Here is a 19,048-nt window from a genome sequence, read left to right as displayed (position 1 = left end):
GTAAATAAAAAGAAATAAAACATGAGACATTGTTCCCCTGCATTCAAAATACATACAAAAGCTCACAGGCTGCAATCTCAGGTATATGGATTTTCAAACCATTAGTAGTCTGTGAATAATACTGGCTGAGTGCAAGAGCAATTTCTGACTGTGTCGTTTGTCACACACCTGCCCCGAAGCCCGCTGCACGCTTTACTGCACACTTCTTCCCCCGTTGCCTCCCCACTCCCATCTGCCCATGGGCACATCCAGAGGACAACTTCAGGAAGTGAGCAGACTGATTTTAAACAGCGGCCTGGCCGGCTGCCCACACCATGGCTGGCATCAGCGGCTGTCAGCCAGGGTCTCACCGGATCAAAAAAAAAAAAAAAAAAAAAAAGAGAGAAATGGAATTGTGACTTATCGTACCATTTGAAATAGTTGGGTTATACCGTAGGGGTGTTCTACATTTAACTCATTCACTCCCAGCCATTTTCACAGAAGCAATCCTGTTCGCTACCGGCTGTTTTACTGGATTTTGACTGATTTTGCAAGGCCCACAGAATATTGTGTTCTATTGCTATAAAAGCATGGAACCTATCAAAAGAAATATTAAAGTCTCTTCTTTCATCAGGAAATAAAAAGTATGTTTCTATCTGTTTTGCAGCAATTAGCATTAGAAGAGAGCTAAGTCTCATCAGTTTTCACAAATCTATTTAAAATTGTAAGTAATTGAGCTTTTTTTCCACATGGCCATGGTTGATCTTTGCTCTGCTGCCACCTGCTGGTCGTTTGTGTAATAACTACCATTTCTGCAACCGTTCTTTGCAGTTGAGAGGCTGCCTCAAAGCCTTCTGTATTTAAAACACTTAAAACATTTAAAAAAAAACACGTATAAATACGTCTTTGGGACACTTAAAACATAAAAAAAACGTATTTACATGTTATTGGGAGCAAATGAGTTAATAGTTACTGAAGAATTCTGATAATCATACTTGGGAAGACCACACAGGATTTAGTCCTAGTCTTGTCACTATTCTCAGCCAATCATTTTCACATTTTTTATACATGATTGCGTTTTGTTATAGATTAGAATTTGGTGTACCCCAAGTTCAAATCGGTACACTACACATTCACATTTTCAGCATATCAGTCTCTAACTCTCACTTTTTAATTAAGCTGTCAGTTTAGCTGGGAATCTTTTGGTTCTTTTGTATTCATCTGCTGCTTTTTTTTTTCTTTTCATTTTTATATTTGAGTCCTTCACCAAATGCAATACAGATCTGAGGTTCGGGAAATGTCTGTTTGAACTGTCACTGAGGGCAATGTACAGTCTGTGCAATGTGATTATATCGCAGCAGTGAGGAGGATGATTTACGGACGAGGAACTTAAAATAACATTTGGACGTTAACTTTTCATATTGAGTACGGTTCTTGCTGTGACATACTATCGACCATACCCAGGATGGTTGGGAAGTGGAAAATTGCACCCAAACCTTAGTCGTCTTGGAGCATATATGCCCTTAAAACTGTTGGGTCATAAATAACTCAATGTTGGCCAGAACCCTCTAATTGGGTTCAATTTAATTCAAATTTAAGTTGTTTGTTTTTGTTTTTTTGTTGTCATACAAAAAATGCTGCGATTGGCCGGCGACCAGTCCAGGGTGTCCCCCGCCTATTACCCGAAGCCGGATGGGATAGGCTCCAGCACCCCCGCGACCCTTGTGAGGAAAAGCGGTCAAGAAAATGGATGGATGGATGAATACAAATAATGTTTTGTACAAAACAACCCAGAAAGTAGTGGGCCTGTCCATTTTTGACCAATATTGGGTTATTTTTGATCCACCAGTTTTAAGGGTACATATAGTTTATGGATCTGTGTGGTGCGAAATGTTTTAGTATTGTTGGTATATTAGTCATTTAAGTGACCGAGTTACATATAAACAGCCTAATTGATTATCATACACGCCAAAAATAACCCAAATTGGGTCAAATGAATGATACACAAAACAACCCAAAAAAATTGGAATGTATTTTATTTTATTTTTTCTTGTTTTGGGTTGTCAAAATGAATAGAACAGAAAACCCAAACAACCGAAAATATTTGGTTTTGGGTTATTGTTTTGAACCAAATTTTTGGTTTACATTCATAACCCAAAAATTTGTTGTTTTGTGGGTTATTCAAATCACCCAACTTTTCGGTTTGAATAAATAACCCAAATTTCTGCATGGGTCCCCCCAAAAAATGGGTTTTGTTGGACAATCTATTTGACCCAACTTAAAAAAAAAAAAAAATGTCCCTTTTTTATCCAACTGTTTTTAGGAGGGTAAAACCTTTCATAGTAGTCCAGGGATCAATGAAGAACCATTTCAATTTGGTTGTAGGTCTAGATTAAGGTATTAATTGAATTTTGCTGTCACAGTCCGCTTGCATTGGGGTCACAAGGGCAATTTGAGGCCTGCAAAAGATGGAAAGAAAAACGTGTGTTCTATGAGGCAGTTCCTAACATAGACGGTGTTGAGTTTATGAACTGCACCTAATGTATTAGTTTGTGCAGCGGATGAAGAAAATATCACACGTTCATATCACATTATCATATTTATGACCAGGAATGGGTGTACTAGTGATGGGGACTCCAACTTTCTTTCCAACAACTTTGAGTTACGGAACTACTACTGCTGAATTCTGAATACGTTTATTAAATGATATCATGCAGCATAGTTTTTGCAAGCCCATCAATTTTTAAAGAGTCACTCAGCATCGGTGCCTTGTCCCATTTCAAAAAATCTTGACTCATTTGGGCAAGCCAGATCCATGCCAAAATTAGCAAAAATCAATCTTTATAGTAAATACTGTATATAGAAGAATTAAATAAATAAATAAATTTATTACTAGAAATTAGCATTTCTTTTATTTATAGATAGCATAATTTTCAAATGAATTAAGGTTTCCAAATTTTTAAGTTGTCAGAAAAAGATTTATTTATTTATTTTTTATTAGCTAAAAATATTCAAAACAAATTATCATAAAATTTCCACACATGAAGAGGAACAGCAGAAATTTACAAATAAATTGTCCACGGAATTGCCAAAAAAATGTGAGAGAATTGAATAAAAAAGGCAGAAAAGAAAATGTTCAAAAAGTAAACAAAAAGATGTCCAAAAACAAAAGGGCAGAAAATTACTCTAAAATATTTTTCAAATTGCCAAAAAAAGTCAGAAATTCAATAATAAAAAAAAGCAGAAAAGAATAGGTTCAAAAACAAAATAAATCACTAAAATTACAATAGAATGCCCACAAAACTGCCAAAAATGTCAACAATTTGCTGGAAAAATGGCACAAAATAAGTTAAAAAAAAAAAACGTAAAATGTCAAAAAAAAAGAAAGTAGAGGCAGAAAATTACCATATGTCCATAAAATTGCCAAAAATGTCAGAATTTTTAGACAAAGGCAGAATTCTAAAAATGTATGAAAAATTACACTCACGAAAAAATTCCAAAAACTGAAGACAAAAGGACGAAAATGAATGTCAAAGTATTGGATGCTGCATATTTTTGTGTTTGTGGTGCAGCTCTCCAGTTGGCTCTGGGGCCAGACACAATTTTGGTTTATTTATTTGGCCTCAAAAGGCTCTTTTGACATGAAAGGTTGCTGACCCCTGTTCTATAGGAAAATATCCCTCAACAGTCTATATGCATGTCATGCAAAATAACTAAAAATTGGTCATGTGTCTTCTAGGCATAATGACGGTTATGCAGGCTTTCTTCGTACGCTCTCATGACTACTTCTAGTGTGGGAGTGACATGAAAATATCTTTTGAAGTGGAAATTACGTCTATTTGCGTCATGACGTTGAGTCGCCATTTAGATGCGGCTCGATCGCATTTATATGGGAGTAATTCTGCCTTATTCCAAATCTTTCAGAAACCGTCATTTTGACCTTACCCGAATAGTGACGCCATGAAGTCGTGGGCACGTCGTGTTTAGTTTGTTTATGTTTGCCTATTAACCATTCTGATTTTAAAAACCAGTGTCATAACTTTCGCTTGCTGGCCTTTCCCCAAACCTCAAAATACGCTGCCTAGTATTTTAAAGTGGCAGCTCATGTCGCCATCTGCGGGTGTGCTGTGTTTATATGTGTACTTGCGTCCTCGCGGGTCTTTAAATAAATACATACAATCAACTAAAACGGAGCCCAGACATTACATGCAAGGCGATTCTCCCGCAAAGACACTGAATAAGCAGCCAAGGCTATTTCGGTCTTGCAAACAGGAAATTATTTCACTCATTTCCTATTTTGTTTGCAAGACACGTTTGTCTTATGCTACGTTGCTTCCTACCTTGTCTCTTTTCACTCTGCATAGCATTTCTCTCATCCGCCTGGCTCCCGACTCCGTCTCGGTTTGAAGTTCATATTTCATATGTCTGTGCGGAGACTGCCACCCTGGCACTAGTTGTTAGGAGTGTCTGACAAAGTGAAGCCGCAGCCTTGCGTGTGTCTACCCTGTGGTGTCTGGAGCAAGGAGGGTTTCAAGCTTGCAAAAAAAAAATCCAGCCCGTGTCAGCGGCACGTATAAAATGATGCTCACAATCTGAAAAGCATCTGAAAATAAAACTGTGCGTGCACTCTAAGAGCTGAACAGCCACATAGACAAGAGGCCCCTTTCCACTGTTTATTTTTTTCAGCTGTTCAGTATAAATGACACTGATGTGTAATGATGAGTCAACTGGGCAGTTATTCATCTACATAGATAGTATCAAATCCGCGACAGAGGCGTTATGAAACCTTAATGTAATACTGAGTCCAATTGCATTATTTTCAAACGTCATCCCAAAACAGCTCATAGTGTGCCATTAGATTCATTTTTTTTTTGTAAACTTCACTCAGTGAAAGCTACTCGTCACCATTTAATAGCCAACTAGATGACGCAAAGACTAAAGGCCATATTTTTTTTTTATTGTTTATTATTTTAATTTTATTTATACTTGTTTTATCCTTACTATTTTTATTTACTATAATGTTTTTTTTGTGCAATGATTTATTAATTTAATAAATACATGAATGTACATTTATTAATGTAAGGTAATGTAAATGTTATTTATTGATTGATTTAATTTTTATTTTATTATTATTATTATTATTATTATTATTATTATTGATTCAATCTCTGGTGTAATAACCTTATTTATTGATTGATTGAATTATTTTTTATTTTATTATCTGTTCTTATTGCTGCTGGAAATGTAAATTTCCCAGAGGGAGCCATCCCAAAGGGATCAATAAAGTCTAAGTCAAAGTCTAATTCACATATTGGACCATCAGAATTTTTATTTTTTTTTGTATTATTCTAGGGGTTCCCTTGCTATTCTCTTTCTCAAGAAATGTGCGAAGAGTACACACGTGGCTATTTTTTGTGGAGCCTGCCCCGATATGAAATTTTAATTTAGCAAAATCTGCACTCTGCCCTCAAGCTATATATTAACTTTAAAATGTGTCCCAAGTTTTATTTGTTTTATTATCCTCCTCTTTCATCTCAGCTGCGTGTAGCCTCTCACAAGATAGCAGCCCTCTCTCGTCTCCTCCATCTCTGCAGTTTGTGTGGCCACTCCTCTTCCCCCTTCTGCTTAGCGTGGACACACAGACAATGCCACAGAGATCTAAGTAAATATATATATGTTTTTTTGTTTTTGTTTTTTTTTGTTCTTTAGGTACATTTACAACATTAATTAAACAGTACATATTTTTGCACCAAAATATTCAATCATACAATATGATTTTAGCTAGCAAATGATGTGAAATGCCATATTTGGAAATGAGCATGAGGGAGCAGGCTTACAATGTCAATCCGGAGTGGCGTCCTGAATTTATTAAAAAATTGGTGTGCTCAGTGCAGGTGGGTCGGAGGGTGCGTTGGTGGCGGTAGATTTGCGTTCCAAGGTCATTAACTCATTCACTCCCAGCCATTTTCACAGAAGCAATCCCGTTCTCTCCCGGCTGTTTTACTGAATTTTGATTGATTTTGCAAGGCCCACAGAATATTGTCTCTTCTTTCATCAGGAAAAAAAAATATGTTTCTATCTGTTTCCGTTTTGCAGCAATTGGCATTAGAAGAGAGCTGTTTCATCAGTTTTCACAAATCTATTTAAAATTGTAAGTAATTGAGCTTTTTTTTTCTAGATGGCCCTAGTTGATCTCCTTTGCTCTGCTGCCACCTGCTGTCCGTTTGTGTAATAGCTACCATTTCTGCAACCGTTCTTTCCAGTTGAAAGGCTGCATCAAAGCCTTCTGTATGCTTTAGCATAAAAAACAAACAAAAACTAGAGCTGCGAGCAGCTATAAAGGGCCCTCGCAGCCCGGGCCACGTTGGGGTCCTTGCACGTTGGGGTACTTGCACGTTGGGGTACTGGCACGTTGGGGTACTGGCATATTGGAAGCAAAATTTCTTTGAAAATGGCATAATAAACGTTTACATGGAGAATATTTTTTTTGCCAGTGTCTGTCAAGCTCAACGGATTTTGGTGATTGTTAAGACCTGCAAAAATCAGCGTCCTTATTTATTTTTAGGCAATGAGTTGCCCTGATTGGTATTTTTTTTGTAAAAGTGTATATACACATCATCGCTCGTTGTACTCATTGCACAATGTTTACTTTTATTGTCCAAAGGGGCAATCAAAAATGAATAAAACAAAATGGAAACGTACATACGTTTGGATCGGTGTGAAGCCAGTGAACAATTTGAGTGGTGGAAACTAAAAGAATATTCATAAATGACTTAGTTATCACACTTAGAATGAGTGTACATTTTTTGTACAAAATACCGTATGTGGGGTATTTTTTTAATTTTTTTTTATATAAGCCTCAACGGCTAGGTGGCGCTGTATTTATAACTGAATGTTGTCATAGAGATACCTTCAGGCCTTGATTATAAGCATACATGTCAAGTGTGGGATTTTTTTTGGAGCATGTACCGTGGAGTTATTAAGCATATCCTTCATTCACGATATTGCTTTTAATGTCCATAGAGGCTATCAAAAATAAATAAAAAAATATATATGTTTGGATAAGTCTGATGCCAGTGAACATTTTGAGTGGTGGAAACTAAAAGAATATTCATAAATGACTGAGTTATCACACTTAGAATGAGTTTACATTTTTTGTACAAAATACCGTATGTGGGGTATTTTATTTTCATGCCTCAAGGGCTAGGTGGCGCTGCATATATAACTGAATGTTGTCATAGAGATAACTTCAGGCCTTGACGATAAACATACATGTCAAGTTTGGGATTTTTTGGAGCATGTACCGGGGAGTTATCAAGCATATCCTTTTTCATTGCGAAACACAAATTTTGATGCCACGCCCTCATCATATAGTATTTCGAAAAGTCAAGATTTTCCCCCCTGTCGTTGGCTCAGGTCTTGACATTGTCCAGGTCAAGTCTTAACTCAGTCGGATGAAACGTGGAGAAGAAGTGGGCAAAAGTATGCCCCCTGTAAATGTGCAAAAATCATCAAAAATGGGACATTCAAAAATGCGTAGCTCACTTCCTGTTCATTTTAGCATATGGGTCCAAGAGACTTTTATGTAGGTCTTGGGCTCCCTCATACACCTAAAATTTTTCGTAGATCTTGCTTAAACGTACAACCGGGGCTGCTTCGTTAAAATTTTCTAGGGGTCGCTATTGAGTCATTTTTGTAAAAATAGCACAATCAACATTAAAATATTGCTCATTTTACCAGGCCAGATGTGTGTGCCAAGTTTCATGAGTTTCTGTGCATGTTTAGACCCTCAAAACCGGCGTTGTTTTCTTGGCGAACAGCGCTTAGCCACGCCCACAGCAATTCACGAAAACTCACAAACTTCGTGTTGTGACATCATGAAGGCCGAAACCCTCATCTGAGCAAATCTGAGGTAGGTCCAGTTAACGTGTTTGGACAAAAACGTAGAAGAAAATTCGTAAGAAAAAAAAAATGCCACTAGGTGGCGCTATCAGTAAGATTAAATATAAGTTCGTAGATGTCTTTAGGGCTGGACTCTCATCAAATGTGTGAAATTTTGAGAAGATAGGATCATCTCGGTCAAGTTAATGCAGCTTTTATTGTCACGAAAAATCTTCAGACTTTGCGTCACCGTAGCGGCCACGCCCTTTGGCGAAAAGTTACAATATTCGGTGTGGGGCATGATCAACATCTTAAGGCTTTTCTGACCAATTTTCAACTGGATCCCTTCAACGAGCTCAGCACTGTAGCTAAAAACGTAAAGTATGACATTTATTGTTACCACTAGGTGGCGCTATATGTATAACTGAATTTTATCATATAGATGTTTTCAGGCCGTGACTATTACGTTTTCTGAGAAGTTTGAGATTTTTCGGAGCTTGAACATGGGAGTTATTAAGCATTTGCTCTTTCTGGACAAATGAAATTTTCAAGGCAATATTTGATGCCCCGCCCCCGTCATATAGTATTTCAAAAAGTCAAGGTTTTTTGCCCAGTTGTTGTCTTAGGTCTTGAGATGATAAATGCCAATTTTGAAGTCAACTGGATGAAAAATGTTTGCAAAGGGGGAAAAAGCATGACCACAGTGAATGTGCCAAAATAGGCCAAAATTGGACATTAAAAAATTCATAGCTCATTTCCTGTACATTTTAGCTACATGGTCCCAATAGACTTTTTTGTGCGTCTCGGGGTGCTACACGTGCCTGCCAATTTTCGTTGCTCTAGCTCAAACGTGCCGGGCTTGGTTATTATTTTTCTACGCTAGGGGGCGCTATAGAGTCGCGTTGTTATGACGCCTTCATAATATCAAATTTTTCGCCGGGCCCGAAGAGTGCGCAAAGTTCGGTGAGTTTTCGTGAATGTTTAGGTACCCAAAATCGCGATCGTTTGCGGAGAATAAAGAAGAAGAAGAGGAAGAATAATAATAACTAGAGCTGCGAGCAGCTATAAAGGGCCCTCGCAGCCCGGGCCACGTTGGGGTACTTGCACGTTGGGGTACTTGCACGTTGGGGTACTGGCACGTTGGGGTACTGGCAAGTTTAGGTAAGGCACATTGGAAGCAGAATTTCTTTGAAAATGGCATGATAAACCTTGACATGTGGATTTTTTTTTTTTTTGTAAAAATACCGTTAAGTTGGTGTATTTTTTTTTATGCCTCTAGGGCTAGGTGGCGCTGTATATATAATGGAATGTTGTCATAGGGATACCTTCAAGCCTTGACTCTAAACATACATGTCAAGTGTGGGATTTTTTTGGAGCATGTACCGTGGAGTTATTAAGCATATCCTTCATTCACGATATTGCTTTTAATGTCCATTAGAGGCTATCAAAAATAAATAAAAAAGTACATGTTTGGATAAGTCTAATGCCAGTGAACATTTTGAGTGGTGGAAAGTAAAAGAATATTCATAAATGACTTAGTTATCACACTTAGAATGAGTTTACATTTTTTGTACAAAATACCGTATGTGGGGTATTTTTTTGTTTTGCCTCAAGGGCGAGGTGGCGCTGCATATATAACTGAATGTTGTCATAGAGATACCTTCAGGCCTTGACGATAAACATACATGTCAAGTTTGGGATTTTTTGGAGCATGTATCGGGGAGTTATTAAGCATATCCTTTTTCAGTGCGAAACACAAATTTTGATGCCCCGCGCTCATCATATAGTATTTCCAAAAGTCAAGATTTTTCCGTCTGTTGTTGGCTCAGGTCTTGGCATGGTCCAGGTCAAGTCATAAGTCAGTCGGATAAAACATGTAGGAGAAGTGGGCAAAAGTATGCCCCCTGAAAATGTGCAAAAATCGTCAAAAATGGGACATTCAAAAATTCGTACCTCACTTCCTGTTCATTTTAGCATATGGGTCCAAGAGACTTTTTTGTAGGTCTTTGGCTCCGTCATACACGTAAAAATTTTCGTAGATCTTGCTTAAACGTAGAATCGGGGCTGCTTCGTTAAAAATTTCTAGGGGGCGCTATTGAGTCATTTTTGTAAAAATAGTACAATCAACAATAAAATATTGTTCATTTTACCAGGCCAGATGTGTGTGCCAAGTTTCATGAGTTTCTGCGCATGTTTAGACCCTCAAAACTAGCGTTGTTTTCTTGGCGAACAGTGCTTAGCCACGCCCACAGCGATTCGCGAAAACTCACAAACTTCGTGTTGTGACATCATGAAGGCCGAAACCCTCATCTGAGCAAATATGAGGTTGGTCCAGTTAACGTGTTTGGAGAAAAATGTACAAGAAAATTCGTAAGAAAAAAAATTGCCACTAGGTGGCGCTATCAGTAAGATGAAATATAAGTTCGTAGATGTCTTTAGGGCTGGACTCTCATCAAATGTGTGAAATTTTGAGAAGATAGGATCATCTCGGTCAAGTTCATGCAGCTTTTATTGTCACGAAAAATTTTCGGACTTTGCGTCACCGTAGCGGCCACGCCCTTTGGCGAAAAGTTACAATATTCGGTGTGGGGCATGATCAACATCTTAAGGCTTTTCTGACCAATTTTCAACTGGATCCCTTCAACGAGCTCGGCACAGTAGCTAAAAACGTAAAGTATGACATTTATTGTTACCACTAGGTGGCGCTATATGTATAACTGAATTTTATCATATAGATGCTTTCAGGCCGTGACTATTACGTTGCCTGAGAAGTTTGAGATTTTTTGGAGCTTGAACATGGGAGTTATCACACTTAGAATGAGTTGACATTTTTTGTACAAAATACCGTATGTGGGGTATTTTTTTTTCACGCCTGAAGGGCTAGGTGGCGCTGCATATATAACTGAATTTTGTCATAGAGATACCTTCAGGCTTTGACTATAAACATACATGTCAAGTTTGGGATTTTTTGGAGCATGTACCGGGGAGTTATTAAGCATATCCTTTTTCAGTGCGAAACACAAAATTTGATGCCCCGCCCTCATCATATAGTATTTCCAAAAGTCAAGATTTTTCTGCCTGTAGTTGGCTCAGGTCTTGACATGGTCCAGGTCAAGTCTAAAGTCAGTCGGATGAAATGTGTAGGAGAAGTGGGCAAAAGTATGCCCCCTGAAAATGTGCAAAAATCGTCAAAAATGGGACATTCAAAAATTCATAGCTCACTTCCTGTTCATTTTAGCACATGGGTCCAAGAGACTTTTTTGTAGGTCATGGACTCCCTCATACACCTAAAAATTTTCGTAGATCTTGCTTAAACGTACAATCGGGGCTGCTTCGTTAAAAATTTCTAGGGGGCGCTATTGAGTCATTTTTGTAAAAATAGGACAATACATGATAAAATATTGCTCATTTTGCCAGGCCAGATGTGTGTGCCAAGTTTCATGAGTTTCTGCGCATGTTTAGACCATCAAAACTAGCGTTGTTTTCTTGGTGAACAGTGCTTAGCCACGCCCACAGCGATTCGCGAAAACTCACAAACTTCGTGTTGTGACATCATGAAGGCCGAAACCCCCATCTGAGCAAATATGAGGTTGGTCCAGTTAACGTGTTTGGAGAAAAATGTACAAGAAAATTCGTAAGAAAAAAAATTGCCACTAGGTGGCGCTATCAGTTAGATGAAATATAAGTTCGTAGATGTCTTTAGGGCTGGACTCTCATCAAATGTGTGAAATTTTGAGAAGATAGGATCATCTCGGTCAAGTTCATGCAGCTTTTATTGTCACGAAAAATCTTCAGACTTTGCGTCACCGTAGCGGCCACGCCCTTTGGCGAAAAGTTACAATATTCGGTGTGGGGCATCATCAACATCTTAAGGCTTTTCTGACCAATTTTCAACTGGATCCCTTCAACGAGCTCAGCACAGTAGCTAAAAACGTAAAGTATGACATTTATTGTAACCACTAGGTGGCGCTATATGTATAACTGAATTTTTTCATATAGGTGTTTTCAGGCCGTGACTATTACGTTGCCTGAGAAGTTTGAGATTTTTTGGAGCTTGTACATGGGAGTTATTCAGCATTTGCTCTTTCTGGACAAATGAAATTTTAAAGGCAATATTTGATGCCCCGCCCCCGTCATATAGTATTTCGAAAACGCAAGATTTTTTGCCTAGTTTTTCTCTTAAGTCTTGAGATGATAAATGCCAAGTTTAAAGTCAATGGGATGAAAAATGTTTGCATAGGGGGAAAAAGCATGACCACAGTGAATGTGCCAAAATAGGCCAAAATTGGACATTAAAAAATTCATAGCTCACTTCCTGTACATTTTAGGAAATGGCTTCCACTGACTTTTTTGTGCGTCTCGTAGTGCTACACGTGCCTGCCATTTTTCGTAGCTCTAGCTCAAACGGACCGGGATTGGTTTTTATTTTTCTACGCTAGGTGGCGCTATAGAGTCGCGTTGTTATGACAACTACATAATATCAAATTTTTCGCCGGGCCCGAAGAGACTGCAAAGTTTGGTGAGTTTTCGTAAATGTTTAGGCCCTCAAAAATGCGATCGTTTACGGAGAAGAAGAAGAAGAAGAATAATAATAATTCTTACAAAAACAAGAGGGACCTCGCAGCGGTCGCTGCTCGGGCCCTAATAATAATAATAATAATAATAATAATAATAATAATAATAATAATAATTTTTACAAAAACAATAGGGACCTCGCAGCGGTCGCTGCTCGGGCCCTAAAAAACGTATAAATACGTCTTTGGGACACTTAAAACATAAAAAAACGTATTTACACGTTATTGGGAGCAAATGAGTTAAGTGAGAGCAGACAGACAAGTGAAGAAAAGTACAAATAGTTAACTCTGGCTCAGAGAGAGGGAGAGAGAGAGAGAGACAGACGTATGTTAGCCTTGCTAGCTGCAAGTGCTTGGAACGTTGGCTCTTTTTCAAGAGAAAGTTCATGTGGCTCCTCATTTATTTATATTTATTTTTGCTTCAATTATTTAGTATCAAACTAAGTGTAAAATGAAGTACTTATTTACTTATTAAAAACAAATAAACAACAAATACAGAACGGAATCAGTCATGGCATTTGTTGTTCTTGTAATGCCGACTTGTGACTTATACCATCATTACTGTACAATTCAATCTTGTGATTCCTTACTATTACATTCTTAAAAATGCAATAACGGTACACACACTATAGTTTCCTACTCAACATGTGCATGGTTCCAAAAATAGACGCGATATCCTTTAACCTCCTGTTTTGAACTGATCAAAGCACACACTGACTCCCGCACATAAAGCACATGCACTCCTGACATGCGATAATGGTATGCAGGCGCAACCAGTCCACGCCTGGCCAGATGGAAATCGTTGTTTGCACCTCGAGAGCAAGCAACAGAGGTGAGAGAAGAGCTACGCTTTCCTCCGAGGACCTGAGATACGGATTCTGTGTGCCGCCGCAGAACATTACAGACAACCGATTTGCAATGAAAAAGCACACTGAACGGTGATTAAAGCAAAAAAAAAAAAAAAAAAAAAAAAAAGGTTACACAAAGAAAAAGTATGAAAGTGAGGCAACTGAAGTATTGTGGGGGTGGTAATGGAAGGAAGCCGTTTTAGTGCGAAGTGATGGCGCCCCATTTTATTTGACAGTTCCCCCAAAGAGTCACAACCCTTTTGAACACTTCATCTTCTGATCCTCGCTGTCAACAATGGGATGAGTAATTCAGATCACAGATGTGCAGGTGAAAGATGAAAGGATGAAATGGAGGGAAAAGAGGGGAAATGTGGTTAACTTGACGGTTTAACAAGCTTTTAAATTTGCTCCCAATAACGTATAAATACGTTTTTTTTTAATGTTCTAAGTGTCCCAAAGACGTATTTATAAGTTTTTTTGTTTTGTTTATGCTAGAGCATACAGAAGGCTTTGATGCAGCCTCTCAACTGCAAAGAACGGTTGCAGAAATGGAAGTTATTACACAAACGGCCAGCAGGTGGCAGCAGAGCAAAGGAGATCAACCAGGGCCATCTAGAAAAAAAGTTCAATTACTTACAATTTTAAATAGATTTGTGAAATCTGATTAACTCATTCAGTGCCATTGACAGCTATACACGTCAAAGTAGGGCTGTGCAATTAATCGAAATTCAATTATAATTTCAATTATTACACTCCACAATTACAAAATCAGCATAATCATAAACTAAAAAGACTATTGTGCTGTTCAAATTTATACATTCGCACCTTATTTAAAATAACTAATTTGATTTTTTTTTTTTAATCCAAAAGGAACTTACATAAATATAGTGTTTCAAATAATTTTATTTGTCTTAATATTTTTTATTTGTTTTTGATGTTTAAAAATTTTATTGTTTTGTACCAAAAAAAAAATAATATTGCCCTACTGCACAGTGCATATGCTGCACTCCAACTTTCCCCTTTTTGCTAAAATAAATAAATATATATTATTATAAATGATGTTTGGTCCAAAACTTAATTATAGTGTTTCTATTTTTTTTTTTTTCATTTGGTCCTAATATTTTTAAACGCTTAAACATTTTCTTGTTTTGTGCCAAAACATAAATAACCGTTTGAATAATCGTGATTTCAACTTTTGCCCAAATAATCATGATTATTATTATTTTTCCCATAATCGAGCAGCCCTACATCAAAGATCCATTTTTACTGGGCTGGCAGTGAATGAGTTAAACTTAGCTCTCTTCTAATGCTAATTGCTGCAAAACGGAAACAGATAGAAACATGCTTTTTTTTTTTCCTGATGAAAGAAGAGACTTTAATCTTTCTTTTGATAGGTTCCATGCTTTTATAGCAATAGAACACAATATTCTGTGGGCCTTGCAAAATCAGTTAAAATTCAGTCAAACAGCCGGGAGCGAACGGGATTGCTTCTGTGAAAATGGCTGGGAGTGAATGAGTTAATCTGTGCCAATTGTCACGATACGTTTCTGTTAACTCTACATTTTGTTTTGTTTCACGTTTTTATGTTGTTTTGTGTCTTATTCACGCCTTATCAGATTGTTTGGTTTTCGTTTCCACCTGTTCTCCTTGTGGCGACCAATTAGCTCCCTCCAGCCACTTGTGTCTTTTCCAAGGTGTGCCTCGTTATCTCGTCAGTTTGCTTGTATTTAGGCTCTGTTCACACAGAAGCAAAGCCGGCTTCGTTCCTCCAACAAATCTTGAACAGACAGAAACGTTTCAAGACATGAGTGTCCAAAAGAAGATGCTGAGGATGTTTAACGGCTGTAATTTATATGCCAAGTCTAGAGTGGCGCTGTAGCGCTACCACAGGGAGTTAACAGAAAGCGAAGAAGAAGAATCAGTGAAGAAGTCGAACCACTGATCTGAATAGCTAATAGTCCAAGACTTTTGACACAACAATCCCACCATATTACTCATCCCAAGAAACATTTCTTGGCATACGATCCTATAAATTTACAGTTTCGGAATTAGAGAACATTTGAGACCGTATTTAGTAGAACCAACAGGGGTCTAGCTGTAAAAGCATAAACAAGCTAAGGAGATTGCGCAAAATGACGACGACATGGCTATCTGCCATTTTTGTTGACAGACTGGCGGTTCGTGAGCAGTCATGCGAGAATTACATCATCACTGGAGGAGTATCCCGCCTATGGTGTCTACTGTGTTTCGAAATCTTTCTACTCTGGAGCCCAGTTCCATAAGTGATCGGTTCCAAGCTCCGAAAACCGCGGCGCCCTGTGGACGAACTACCCAAGTAGGAAGAAACTTACGTTACATACATACATTGAAACGGGCTTTCGTGTGGACTGCTTTCTTTCAGTCAGTTTCTACTTGTTGATAGCAGATTTAGTGTCCCACAAAATAAGAAAAAAAAAATCGTCTTGAATCTCAGTTAAGAATGACAGACACAAGAACTTGTGAATGCAATATATTCATTATTTTTAATGTATTTATTTGAGATGTGATTCAAATTACAGAAAAAAAAGGTTAACTGCTTGCCTTCTGTCTCTCGTCACATGCCACACAGCAAAAGTTGTATAACTTTTCACATCATCCACTCAATAAACTTTATTACTAATCTAATAGCGTAACACTGAATTATCAATTTGTCCTAAACGCGGTCTGTGTCTTTTCCATATGAGACATTTTTTTCCGCCTTGAGCATTATCACTGCATGTTGTAATATTTATCGAAGTGTTTTAGTGAATTTGTACGAGCAGTAACATTTAAGGATTGCAGTGTGGCAGCAGAATAATAATGTGATGTTGTGAAAACAACTGCTAATAAGAGAGCATTATACACCCACATGTGCAAGGTTATGGCCTTTGTTGGACTGTTAGTGCTAATGGAGTAAATTGCATTGCTTTTACTTTGTTGACAATTTAATGAGCCGTCTCAAAAAGCAGATGTCTGAAATTGTACAAGCCAGCTGTGTTCGGGGTTTACTACATTATACAGATACAAAAGCAGCTATCGTATATATTTTTTAAACCTAAATCTTAAGGGTTATTTCTTTAAAATATGACACCTCATGCATGTGACGTGTTTCCAATAAGTCCCACTACTCATTCATGGTTTGGAAAATATTACCCGTAACCACACTTTGTTGTGCCGTTTAGAAAATGATCCAACACCACAGCCCGGGATTCGAGTTGTAGGGAAGAAGTTTATCAGGAAATAAGGGAGTACATCAACAGTGAAGTGTTGGTGATGAGAACGAAATGCATCATGGCGGGCGCGGAGGCGAAGGAGGGCGAGCGCGTAAAGATAACAGCAGTGGGAGAAGAGGGCGGTTTATCTGAATCCGGAACGTCCGTCTTTGTTTTGGTACCAGTCAGTCTCTACACTCGGACAGACCGGAGGAGTCAGACAATCTGTAATGCTTTATCGCTCGCTTCACTTTCACCTTTCTTATCCGTGAGTTTAAAAGTACTCCATGACTGAAGTGATTGGAACCAAATACACTCTCATCTCAAATAGGTGGTGTTGTCAAAGGTCGCAACAAAAATAAAGTCAAAAATCAGAGCCAATTTAAGGCTAACACTGAAACTGTAATTTGTGTTCCTGTACCTTAGTTAGGTGTGATTTTGTTAGTTCGACGGTCATCTCCCTGCAACATTTGCACAGTTCTCCTGTTCTTCCAGGCTTCAATCTTAGGCAATAATTGAGACCTTAGAAATTCTAAGGATATTTACTGTCGTGTCGTAGGTTAACTCTGCCACCATTTATGTTTTTTTCAGGTCTTTCCAGTTTAGCAATTTCACTTCCCTTCTCAAAGATACTGAGGCAAATGTGCGGCGTCACGTGTATGAATCACAAACGCACATGATGTGATGTGTGTTATAACCCACACTTGAAGCCCGAAAGAACAGAATTAGTGTGAGAATGTCACACGTGACGAGAGAATGGCCCTGAACCAAAATTAATTAACGCAGTGATAAATACATCATAGGAATACCATAAACAATTTAAGATTCAACCAGAAATCAAAATCTTGTGTTGTTATTCATTTCATTAATTTTCCTTCTCTCAGTCGAACATTAGTCATGTTGCGTTTGGGGGATTGTGTGCAAAGGTTTAAACAAATATAGCAAATTGAAGGTAATGAGGTGTTGCAGTCTCAATTCTAAGCATGATTATGTCAAATCATTTTCGATCGACCATGGCAATCGCTCACACGTAATTGCCAAAGTCAAACCATGTCCGCACAAAAAGCAGTTCGATTTTGGACAGTAGCGCTGATGTCAGTGTGCTCTTGGCACAATTGACTCATTGGAAACCATTTTGTTGTCTTTTTCCATACCTCCAACCTATCGATAACTGGGAGTTACAAACACCATTGACAAATGTATCCTCGCCATGAAGAATGAGAATAACAGAACCAGTCCAACGTGGAGAAAACTTATTAACGCCTTTGTGCTGTTGACCTGTTTGGAGGATTATGTGACAAATGTCATTGTAAAAACACCAGTCAACTGAGCCACTGTCCTATAATAAGTAACTTATTGTGTCCAGTTTCTGTGGACACAGACGACACAGCCAGGCAGGGCCAATGCTAATAGACGAAAGAGACATGGCAGAAAGGCGCTAATGAGCTGTTTCGATGACACTCCTGTCCGCGATTAAAGACTGGATAGCTGGCAGGTAACACATGGATTCAGGTGCTCGATTCAAACACTGAAAGAAATTAGACACGTACAGTTGCAAGAAAAAGTGTTGTATCCGAACCCTTGGGAATTCCACATTTCGGCTAGAAATAGTAATAAAATGTGACATGAACTTTATTGAAGTCGCAACAATAGGCAGTCAAACAATTATGTTATCGTGTTTGTATTGGAAACTATTCACAGAGCAGGACACGTTGCTAGTATTAGTCAGGTTTCCATTGAAATGTTTCGAAATTTCTAAGCGGATTTTGTGAAGATGCACAAAAACGGACATGCGACTTATGCCCGTTTGCGTCGCGAGATGACGATGTAGTGAGGGGTCCATAATTCACACACGGAAACCTTGGGACGATGAGGAATTCGGGTCCGAATTTTGGTTTAGATGGACTGAACGGAAGTAGTTTGTCTTGTTGGATTACCACACGCATGTAAGTGAAGTGTGTCGTTGCATTGAGAGCTGATGTCAATAAAGCGATCTAAAATTGCATTGTTTTTTTTTCCTTTAATTATAAAAAGAATTGTGTTTGTTCGTCTCCCCAAACATGCGTCTTTCGACTTTACGGCACCCATGCCTCATGCGTAGAACCTTCTTTTTCATTAATTTCCACAGTAATCACATAATTTTAAAGTTATTTAAAGTTGTTGTTGTTGTTGTTGCCTCCAGCAACGGACGTCCAGCTAGCAGGCTCCGCTCTGCCGTCCATCAGCAATGAATGTCCGTGCAAAAACCCAAAATGTTGATTCTGGCTCTTCCTGGTCACCAAACATGTTTTTTAAAATTACTCTACAAAGTATTTTATGTAAATATTGACTAACAGTGAAATCCAACTTCAACGAAGTCAAAATTCGGGTAACATCGCCAGCGTAGGAACGGAACTCCGCCGTTAACTCGAGGACTCCCTGTACTTGGTGAGGTTTTATCTCGGATGGTGAAGAGGATCTCAGTCCAATTTGGCACGCCCAAAGATACAGTATTGTTGGGTCCGAATTGGCACATCCAAAGATACAGTATTGCTGG

This window comes from Festucalex cinctus, chromosome 19 (assembly GCF_051991245.1).
Source record: "Festucalex cinctus isolate MCC-2025b chromosome 19, RoL_Fcin_1.0, whole genome shotgun sequence".
In the NCBI taxonomy this organism is placed as follows: domain Eukaryota; kingdom Metazoa; phylum Chordata; class Actinopteri; order Syngnathiformes; family Syngnathidae; genus Festucalex; species Festucalex cinctus.
The sequence above is the reverse complement of the archived record's forward strand: the minus strand, read 5'-3'. Positions refer to the sequence as shown.